Source organism: Rhamphochromis longiceps, linkage group LG11, assembly GCF_057381845.1.
Source record: "Rhamphochromis longiceps isolate RC_006_pf linkage group LG11, R_longiceps_female_GT1.1, whole genome shotgun sequence".
In the NCBI taxonomy this organism is placed as follows: Eukaryota; Metazoa; Chordata; class Actinopteri; order Cichliformes; family Cichlidae; genus Rhamphochromis; species Rhamphochromis longiceps.
Window position 1 is genome coordinate 5,284,281 of NC_140567.1, and position 11,833 is coordinate 5,296,113.

Below are 11,833 nucleotides of genomic sequence, written 5' to 3' on the forward strand. Positions count from 1 at the left end.
ACTAAATATGACAACACAAGCTTAACAGACCTAACACGTGATGAACGATACAAGAACTCAAACATAGAAAACAAGGAAACAATAAATAATAACTGCCTTTCCTTAATTAAAGCTAAATAGGAATGACACATAAACTAATCACAAATCTAAAATGAGACAAATACAAAATGAACTCAGAGCGCTGGGTCAGAGACCCAGCCTGTGACAGTTTTACAAAAGATGAATGACCTAATGTCATTTCTCAGCTGCCCAAACAGGTCAAAAGCAATGTGATTTCTAAAGACGCACCAACACATTAAAACTTGTTATTGTTGTTTTTGTTTTTTTGTAACATTATTCTCTTTACAGGGAGTGCAGAATTATTAGGCAAATGAGTATTTTGTCCACACATAATTTCACCTCCTCACTACGTACGGCTCTGGATACTGTTGCGAAATCAGTTTTACCCCGGTTCTTTTTTTTGTCGAAACTTCCAGAGATGGCACCGGAACTCAGTAGTCATTTCACAAAACCTTTATTCATCTTTATTCATCTTCATTTAAGCATGCACTTCTAGAAGAGAAGACGAGGCCGGTGTCCCTCTGCAAAATCTTCACCCCTTTGTTAGTTACAGCCAGCTTTATAGAAGTGACCCCATCATAAAACCCCCCTACGGTGTGCTGGAAACTCTGTGTCTGTGTCTATGTGCACGAGCACATGAATGCCTACATGTGCGCGTTCCCTAGTGTCTATGTGAGTGCTCATGAGTAAGTGTGCGTGTGGATGTGTGTGCGTGACCATTAAAACACTGTGGGTGTAGGTAACTCCCTAGAGGTCATAAAACCCCTCTCACTTCCAAACCACATTTACAAATGTTGAGACCCCCACCCTAAAACATCCTCTGGGGAATTTCCACTCAGCTTTAACTCTTCTCTGTTTTACTTTCACAGCTCAAGTGGGGGAGGGGTACCCTACTCCTAAGTTCACGACAGAGTCAACCTTTATTATATTGAGGGCACACAGTAAATTTCCCAGTGTTAAATCAGCAGTGTTAAAGTGTATTTACTCTAATAGAGTCATTATAACGACAGCTGGAGCAAAACGCCTCCCAGTGTGGGTATTAATGCGCGGAGTTAAAAGAGGCAGTGTCAATGTTACTCTAGAAAGCTCCTCCCACCACAGACTCCTTTTCAAACCAAGAGGATTTTTCACAACGCCATTTTCTTTACATCAGTTACACGGTAAGTTGTTCATATTCACTTATTAAAACCAACAATTTGACATTTTAAACACAAGTAGCATGTTAAAATAAGGTTACATTCCTTTTGTCCATGTTTACAGCGTCTCTACCACCTCAGACGCTTGAGAGACTTCCAACTGCCCTCCAAGGTGCTCAGGAACTTTTACTCGTGCACCATAGAGAGCATCCTGGCGGGAAACATCTTAACCTGGTTCGGGAACAGCACCATGCAGGACAGACGAGCTCTACAGAGGGTTGTGCGGTCAGCTGAGCGCACCATCTGCTCCGAGCTCCCTGACCTGCACTCAATCTACAGCAGGCGGTGCTGGACCAAGGCCAGGAAGATCGTGAAGGACCTCAGCCATCCCAACAACAGACTGTTCTCTCTGTTGAGGTCAGGAAAGCGATTCCGCTCCCTGAAGACCAACACAGAGAGACTGAGGAGGAGCTTCTTCCTGCAGGTGATACGGTCTCTCAATCACACCACCACACAGTACTGACCCACACATATGGTTCTTACACACACACTGGACTTTCTGGACTTTGGTTTTGCACAACATTGGTCACTATATTCTTCATTTCCGGTTAATACTTGTACAGCTGCTGTTATTGTGTATATATTTATTTATATTTAGATTCCTTCATACATTCTTATATAGTTCTATATTGTGTATTGTGTATTTTGTTGTACAGTTATTTTATTTTCAACTTTAATTTATATATTTATCTTTATCTTATTCTTCCCAGTTAAATTTACCCTTCATTCTAATTTGTGTTGTACAGTTATTTCATTTTTAACCTTAATTTATATTTTATTCCTTCCTAGTTAAATTTACCCTTTTTAATTTTTCATATTTATTTCCTATCTTATTCATAGCCTTTTCCTTTTTTGTTCTCTTTAGGTCACGAGCAGTTGTCCAAGCATTTCACTACATATCGTACTGTGTATGACTGTGTACGTGACAAATAAAATTTGAATTTGAATTTGAATTTGAATTTGAATATTTCATTTTGTACCTGAAGCAAATGTGACACTGTCTGTATGCTAACGTAAGGTTGTTAGTTAGTGTTGGCTAAGACTGTAAGGCTTGTTAATTTATTTCAGTGTGTAGTGGTGATTGTGTTGTGTTCTAGCATGTTTGAAATTCCATTAAATTAAACCCTCCATGTGTTGGGAGCTACATATTAACATTAGCTAGCTAACTAGCATTTTGGCTAACCTTGAAGCACGGGCAATTCACTTGTTATTGTTACATTTTAAATTATGTAAGGCAAGCATTAACTAATTAAAATTTTACACTAATGTTACATATTTCACTTCTTTTTGGATACCTAGCTATAGAGGTCATTTTCAGTAAGGTTATTGTCTTATTTCAATTCCGCTGCCTTTAGCGATTTTACAGTTACAATGATTACAACCAGCAGGCAGTATAAACTTGATAAAGTATTCAAAATATCCAGGATTCAGTTTGTAATGTTTTCTTTTAGTAGTTTGAACTTAAGATGGCAGTGTTTGTATTTGTAGTGAGTTAACTTGATGTTAACTAATGATGGTATTGACACAAGTTACCTTTTTCCATTTTGGTTAGCAGACTGTTCAGTATGTTAAACTAAAGATGAACAAAATACTGACTCCCTAGTGCTAAGTTAGATCAGACAAACGGTAAAAGTACTAATAACTATTTTAGTTTTGTATTGAGAAATATATTTCATGTAGGTGAAATACTCATTTAGTAAAGGCTTAAAAACTACAGCCAAGGGGCTGAAACACCTTGTTACACTGAAAAAAAAAAGTAACATACAGTGTAAGAAATAACAATGCAAGGCTGTTTTACTGGTATTTATGGGACTGGTTTAATATTAACATTTTCTGTTTTCAGTAGTTCAATGAAGAGCACTGACTATAAGAAATTACTGTCTACAGGAAGCATGCTGCTTAAAGCAAAACTGGGAGGTGTGCAGAAATTTGCTAGAGTATCTGAGCCAAGCCTTAAGGAATTTTGATTGCCGGTAAGAAACCAACATTGTATAAAAAAAGGTGTTCAATGTGCTTTAAGTTCTTTTTGTTATTTAGTCTCTTCAAACTGCATTTTATGATTAATTGAAAATGATCTACGTTTTGGAATCATCTTAGCTACGAATGTATATTTAGTGGAAAAACTGTATAATGTGAGTGTCACTCCTAATCTACCACTTATCAAGCATGTTAGTGGCGCTTAGTAATTTAGTTTTTTTTTTTTATTTGAGTCACTTTTGAAAAAGTATCTTGAAATTATCTTCATTTTAGGCTACAAAACATTAGATGTCATGTAATCTTTTTGTTTATTCAAACTTGTGTGCTTGTTTCCAGCATTTGCAAAGTTTGGTGTGCCAGCCGTAACAAAATGAGTGAAAGTTTTTGATAGTTCAGGGACTGAATTGGATGATGATATATTTGAGGATATAGTAACAGATCCCTCAACTGGGGTACTAACCATCAAATATGAAAAAGGTTTGTTTGAGTGATGTGTGTTTCACTGGATGTCATTTTTTTAGTATCATTATTACATTGTTTATTAAAAAGAGTTTATAAAATGTGTCTATGGAGAGACCATGTAAACTCATTTGTTTTGCTCCTGTTTTTGAGGTCTGGAAACAGCTGCTGCAGAAGTGTCTCCTGAGCTGTCCCAGTTATCATTGCCACATTCATCAGATTCACAGGGTACGGTCATCCTTTCAGACAGCCCTTTTAGGAAACGTCAGAAGCTGGATGCAGAAGCTAAGCAAGTAAGAGTTAACAGATTTCCACATTCTTCTAACAGTGTCATTTTTGTTTGTAGTTTAAGTGTTCTGAACTGCAGTGGTTATATCAACATGTAGAATGTTTTTATTGTGTTTTCCAGTTGGTGGAATTGATTCTCACCAACAAACCTGGTGGAGAACGTATAATAAATGAATACAATCGGACCAAGTGACTAGTTCTTTTCCTTTTGATCTTGCAGTACATCACCACCACGGCAGGTAAAAGAAATGTATGCCAGAGGAATTGTAACCTTTTTCTCTTACCTCAGTGGCCCGTACTCCAAAAATGGCTATGTAAGTAGCTCATAGTAATAACTGATACAACCAAAATCACGTTTAAACATTTTAAATCCTGCTAAAATATATGTCCTTATCAACTCTTCATTGTTACATAACTTATTTTGTTTATTCATTTATCAGTGTCTGTACATGTCACTCTCCAAGGAACATTATTATGATGGCAAGGGTGGCACTGGGTACTTGGCCTGGAGGATTAAAGCCATACAGAGATGCACTGCTAAAGGGAGGCGATTATCATCTAGAGGTAACATTTATAATTCAGTGGAAATACATAATACTGTTCCACATTGTGGTTCTTTATTAATAATGGTTATTAAATGTTGTTATTAGTTTTGATAAAGCTGTATTTTATATTGTCTAGCACCAGGAGATGGATCATCGAGTGAAGACCAGTGTGGTGGACCAACTGTCAGACGAGAGTTGCAGTTTGTTACAGAGAAGTCACTGAGTGAGGATGAGTGCAAGGAAGCAATCTCTCTGATGAACAATTCAGCTGATGAAGACACAGTCACAACATGGTCCTTGACCTCCTGCTGTCAAGCAACATACTGTCTGTTTTTCCACGTTTCAAAGATATCAAAGGCTTGGTGAATATTTGTCATTAATTTGACAATGTAAACACACTTTAATATTTTATAGAAAGCAGATATAATTCTCTATTCTCTATCCCTGTTACAGATCGAACAGGATTTTGTACTGATGTTTGGTGAGGATGTGTCAGGCAGGTTGCTGGAGAGGTGGCCAACAACATTCAAAAGAAGGATTATCCAACAAGGCAGAAAGCTTCCTTCTACCAGTGACCTGGAAGAACTCTTGCTGGCAGCTGACTCTCCTGAGGATGCCACTGAGGTTAATGCTGACATTGGTGAGCTGTTGTTTCTTTGATTAGCACATTCTTAGCATAGCTAACGTAAGCTAAAGTGGCAGTGTCTGTTTTTGTTTTTGACGCTGTCGCCGGTACGAGATTCCGGAATGGCACCACTTACCTCAACATCCAGCTGTGAAAGCTGCATCAACCTGAGCCAAAAAGTGATCGAGCTGGAACAAAGGATATCCACGCTATACCAAATCCATGGGGCTGAATGCGAACTTGACACGATCCTCCTTGTCAAAGCTCAAACCACCGCTACTAGCGCTGAGCTAGCCGACACAGTGCACCATCCAGCTGCTGTGTCCCAAGATCCCGCCAACAGTCAACACAGGCTCTCAACTTGCGTCGCTGGTGCTTCTGCCAAGGACGAGAACTCCTGGTTTCAGCTAGGGGCCAGACCCAAGGCTCTGGTCAGCTCCACTCCACTCCAACCAGCGCCATGGACCATGGTTGAGACGCGTGGTGGCTGCAGAGGGGGCAGGAGGATCCGTCTCTCGCACCCTCACCCCTCCGGTGCGGTAGTATTGGAGAATAAATTCAATGTCCTGGATCCTGTGGACTTTCCTCCTCTGACCGCTAGCCCTCGCCATCCCGCTGTGTCGCTGAGGTCTGCGCCATCTCCACCACTACGCCCCCGGAGCCGCGGCGGGCAACCCGACGCTGTGGTGCAAACTCACCGCGGAGAGCTGTGCTTTACCCCGGCTCCTCGGAGAAGAGGACCCACGGCGCGGCTACCTGGGAGTCACTCACGCAGTCCGGCTGGCGCATCTCCATCTGAACACCCCCGGTGTCGCGGCGCGGGCGTCTCAGATGGCCAACAGCCCTCGGTGGCACCTCCTCTCTCCACGCTGGTCCTCGGGGATTCCATCGTCAGGAACGTGCGGATGAGGGGGGCGCTCACGCTGTCGTTCCCGGGAGCCACTGTTGTTGACATAGTGGACAGAATTCCCAACATTCTGGCATCCCACCCACAGGTTAACCGGCTCATCATCCACATCGGCACCAATGACATCCCCAAACAGCAATCTGAGCTGCTGAAGTTGGACTTCCTCGAACTCTTCAGCCTCCTTGGTCAGTTGCAGGTGAGTGCTTTTATCTCTGGGCCCACCCCCACCTATGGCAGAGGGATAGGCCGTTTCAGCCGGCTGCTCAGCCTTAACACCTGGCTTTCTTCTGCCTGTATCTCCCACGGCGTGGGTTTTATTAACAACTTTGATGCCTTCTGGGAGAGGAGGCATCTTTTTGGGGCAGACGGGCTCCACCTCAACGCCTGGGGACGCCGTTTGCTGTCCGCCAATTTGGCGTACAGCACTCCCGCACATCGCCACTGTCTGCCACTGACTGATTTTCCCCTGGTCCCAGCTCCTATATTTGTTCCACTTTTAACAGTAATACACAAAACTCTGGACTAGGACCTTTCTCTCCCACAGTCAACACAATACCCGTCATAATCACAAACAGAGAGCAACAGAATTATCATAAATCCAGTAACTCCAAAAACATTAATAACCTCCGGCCTCTTCAAAAATATCAACATCCATTCAACTCTATTGTCAATAATCCACCAGTCTCAATCAGTATGGCACTTTTAAATGTACGCTCTCTGTCGAACAAGTCTTTTATTATTAATGATTTAATTTTAGATAATAAACTTGACTGTTTATTTTTAACTGAAACATGGCTGGGCTCGGATGCACCAGTTGTTCTCACTGAGGCCTCCCCACCAAATTTTAGTTTCTCTTTTTCTATTAGAAGTGGTAAGAGAGGTGGTGGGACTGCATCTTTAGCCAACAACACACTCACCACCAAACAAATTTTATTTGATCATTTTACCACTTTTGAATTCCATGCTATTGTTTTCAGCAGCCCTCCAGTTTTATCTGTCACAATTTATAGACCAGCTAAAGACAGCGCTGCTTTTATCAAGGAATTCTCAGAATTTTTAACAAACATACATTCAAAATATAATATGATAATTTTAACCGGTGATTTTAACCTGCACATAGATAATCCTTCTGACCCTGCAACAAAAGAATTCTTAAACATTCTTCACTGTTTGGATTTTATCCAGCACGTCACGCAGCCGACTCACAACAGAGGACACACTCTGGACCTGGTCATCACCCATGGGCTGTCCACCAGCGTGTCCTCTGTTGTTGACTTGGCTGTCTCTGACCACTACTGTGTGTTTTTTAACATCACCGGTTTTATTCAGCGGAAGACCTCAGTGCGAACTGTGAGGAGGCGCTATCTAACCTCTGAAGTGGCTGCAAATTTTACCAGGGTTTTAGTCAAATGCCCCCCTGTGATTTTACCTGCACCCTGCGATTTGATTTTTAGTTATTTTAACAGCAAACTGAAGAAAAGCCTTGACTCCGTTGCTCCACTCACCACCAAAAAGATTAACGTAAAACATGCATCACCCTGGAGAAACGAAGAAGTCAAAAAACTCAAAAGAAATTGCAGGGCAGCAGAAAGGAGATGGAGGAAAAATAAAAATAATATCAACCATCAAATATTTTCCGAGCAACTTAAAATGTACAATAATACATTAAGGAAGTCAAGAAATTCATACTTCGCCAAAATAATCAGTATTAACAAAAATAATCCCAAGGTCCTCTTTTCCACCATAGATCATTTATTTAACCCTGATTTTAAAAGCTCCAAAAGAACCCCCACAGACTCGCTCTGTGAGCAGTTTGCAGACCACTTCAGGGGAAAGATCAGCGCCATCAGATCTGATATTTTATCTAATCGCGATATGATTGTAAACACATCTGAGGGCTCAATTGTACCTGAGGAGACACTGGACAGCTTTGTCCTGGTTAATGCTGAGAACTTTCAGAAGGTTTTCTCCACAGTGAGACCCACCACATGTCTTTTAGATCCAATCCCCTCTTCACTCTTTAAAACACTTTATGGATTTTTTGAGGCTGAGCTTTTATACATGATGAATTGCTCTCTTCAGTTGGGTGTCTTCCCTGCTGCCTTTAAAACGGCGGTGGTGAGGCCCCTTCTGAAGAAGAGCAATTTGGATTGTAATGATTTTAATAACTACAGACCTGTATCCAACTTACCATTTTTAAGTAAAGTCTTAGAAAAACTTGTTTTTACTCAGATTACTGATTATAGCCAGAGTCCGCCCTATTCTCTCTCGGGCCAACACGGAGATGCTGATGCATGCTTTTATTACCAGTCGCATTGATTACTGTAATGCCCTGCTCTCTGGTCTTCCTAAGAAGAATATTTCAACTTTACAACTCTTGCAAAACTCGGCAGCTCGTGTGCTGACGAAGACCAGAGGGCGGGCCCACATTACACCGGTTTTAGAATCGCTGCACTGGCTCCCCGTGTGTTTCAGGATCGATTTTAAAGTTCTTTTATTGGTTTTTAAATGTCTTAATGGTCTTGGGCCTTCTTATCTCTCAGATCTGCTTTTACCATACGAACCCTCGCGGACCCTGAGGTCCTCTGGTACTGGCCTTTTGATTGTCCCTAAAGTCAGGACACATTCTCACGGAGAGGCAGCTTTTCAGTGGTATGGTCCTCGTCTGTGGAACAGCCTGCCGGAGGAGCTCAGGGCCGCAGAGAACGTACATGTTTTTAAGAACAGGCTCAAGACCCACCTTTTTAATTTAGCTTTTACTTAGCGTTTATTTATTTTTTATGCTTATTTATTCTATCCTGTTATTCTATTATTAATTTAGGATTTACCTAATATTTTTTGATTTTATTCTTATTCATTTTTTAATCTTCTTACTCTATTTATATTTATATTTATATTGTATCCTGTTCTTATTTATTTTATCATTTTACCCTGTATATATCGTATTGCGTCATATCTCCAGTATTTCCTCGGAGGGCGCTCTCTGCACCGGGGCTGTTATTGACCGTGGCTGCTGGTCTCTGGGGTCCTCTCAGCCTGGTTGGGGGGCTCCTTGGCCTCCCTCCTGCTGTGCGCCCAGCCCGGAGGCTGCGGTCTGTGACCGGCTCCCGGTGCAGACGGCTCTCTGTTATAATGTTTCCTCACTTGGCTCATGCGAGCCCAGCCCAATTTTTACTCTTTAAGTGTGCGCGTGTGTGTATGTGTGTGTGGGTGGGGGTGGGGGGATATATGTGTATTGAGAGTGTGGGGAGTGAGTTGGAGGGTGGGGTGGGCTGCTTTTAACTATGTAAAGCACTTTGTGCTACATTTTTTCTGTATGAAAAGTGCTTTATAAATAAAGATTGATTGATTGATTGATATATAATGTTTGTCACAGAACAGTTATCCTTTTTGTCTTTTGGGTCTACTCAAACATTTTATCAATGCATTGAAATATATTGTTGATGATGATTCAACTTTATTAAAAACAAATATTTTTTTCAGGCTGAGACAGTGACCTCTCAGCATTGCTATTACATCTGATTCCACCATCTGGTCAGGGTCGGAAGAGACCAGGAAAGGTGTCAGCTTCTCAAGCAGAAAGGCGTCTTGTGGTCTTCAAGAAGGTTTGTGTTTCTTTTCTATTTTTATGTTATGAATTACCAATTTAAGAAACATTTGATTCTTATTGCCTGTCTGTATTTGTCTTTTCAGACTGGAACAAATATCCAAGAGCACCTTGATGCCATCACTACCAGCACTCAACCCTACCTCCTGGCTGTTGGGGTGAAAAAGAATGACATCCACCAGTTCTTCATTATTCTTGACAAGAATGCCATACCATGCAAGTCTACCTCTTCACTTGGTGCTTTTGATGAACTGTTTAAAGCACATTTTGTGTTTGGCACATCTTAGAACACTATGCTTCACAACATGTACACGTTCATCCAAACCACAGGTTTTAGAAAATATTTAAATACCAAACACCTTAACTATTTTGACCAACAGGCTGACACTGATGTTAACCTACAGCATGATGTGGCATTTAAAGAAATTAGCACTACAGGGGACGTGATGTCAACTAATGTAGAAGAAACACCCACAACATCTGAAAAGGTCAAATAAGAGCACTTTGGATATGTGTGCCTCTGCTGTTGCACAGCTACTGTGAGCCAATCTACTTTGAATAGTTTTGTCTCCTCAATGGAGGAAGTGTTTTTTGAGATTCATACTCAGGCTAAAGATGCAGCCTTACAGAGTGTACCTTTACAGTACACCACAAGTAAAAATAAATATAATAGTAAGAAAATAAAGCATTGGGAGTCCTTTAGCCTGGAAAGATTAGCTTTAGGACCAGGAAAGATGGTGACACTTGGAGAGCTGGAAGACGGTCCAGAAATTGCTTGGAGCTGTGTTGTCTACCAGTTTGTTTTCAGCTAAGTGGATAACAACACGGTATAGAGTACCGCCCTGACTTTATCATCTGTACAGATGTAATGTCTGAGATTCCGTTTTTTTTGTAAGATCAAAAGTACTGTTGTGAAAGATGGCATTGTATTGCTCTGCGGAAAACTGATGGAAACCCTGTGTTTTGATGACCATTATCATGCATTTAGGGTCAGACTGCATCCCAATATGGTGCTGAAGGTGTTGAACATAAATGAGCTGTGTTGCTTCTTCAAATCAAGTATGGCATTTCAGATTCCTCCCTGTATGTCGTTCCATATTGCCGTTTTATGCTGAACTAATTCATTGTTTTAAAGTGTTTTATACACTACATGAGATGTTTTTATATTTTGAGCCTGACATAAAAATAAAGCTGTTAAATGTATTATCTAGTTGTGGTTTTTGCTCACTTGTTTTATATGTAAAAGCATTATTAAAAACCAGGTTTTCATGCTGCAAAACAGTGAATTGTGTGTAAAGGTAACACTACAGGAAGCGTTTTAGTAACATTATTTGGTGTAAAATTAATTACAAATTTTACTCTATGGGAGCTAATTTTTCACTAGAGATTAGTGTATGAATAACACAGTATAGAGTAACATCAACTCCCATCAGAGTTCTTTGAACCCCCAGTGTTAATTTCAAATAACACAATTCAGTGTTAAAAATCAGTGGGATTTTACTCAAATAGAGTTAATTTATCACTAGGATAGAGTAAATAATATGACACTACTAGTAGTGTTAAGTTGATTTAACACTATGCGGTGTTACTCAGTGTTAAATTTTTACTCTGTTTAGAGTTAAATTTACTCTAAAATTTTAACACTATAGAAAGAGTTGATTTAACACCAATTCTGAATGGGACCAAATAGACTCGGAAACAGTGTTAAATTTAACTCTTTAAGTGTTAGTTTGACACTGCAAATTTTACTGTGCAGTGTCAGTGTCTCTACAATAGTTCTACATTCTATGATAACACATTTCTAAACTCTAAATCAGCTAAATATTCTACAATACTGTAGCTCCTGTGAAAACTAAGGTCTCTAATCACAAGTACCTGACTTCGTGGTATAATTCTCAAACACGTACCCTAAAGCAGATTACTCGTAATCTGGAGAGGAAATGGCGTGTCACAAATTTAGAGGATCATCATTTAGCCTGGAGAAATAGTTTGCTGCTTTATAAGAAAGCCCTCCGCAAAGCCAGAACATCTTACTATTCATCACTGATTGAAGAAAATAAGAACAACCCCAGGTTTCTCTTCAGCACTGTAGCCAGGCTGACAAAAAGTCAGAGCTCTTTTGAGCCAACAATCCCTTTAACGTTAACTAGTAATGACTTCATGAACTTC

At 40.4% G+C, this 11,833-nt stretch overlaps 1 pseudogene across 1 annotated transcript; it reads left to right on the plus strand.

Moving 5' to 3' along the window:
• Window positions 1-1,001: 1,001 nt before the first annotated feature.
• LOC146658442 (uncharacterized) lies at window positions 1,002-10,837 on the plus strand (annotated as a pseudogene). The gene is made up of 10 exons (XR_014913716.1): window positions 1,002-1,220; window positions 3,100-3,229; window positions 3,570-3,710; window positions 3,846-3,985; window positions 4,201-4,294; window positions 4,421-4,544; window positions 4,662-4,887; window positions 4,979-5,165; window positions 9,541-9,662; window positions 9,751-10,837. The product of XR_014913716.1 is annotated as an uncharacterized LOC146658442 (transcript).
• Window positions 10,838-11,833: the final 996 nt, after the last annotated feature.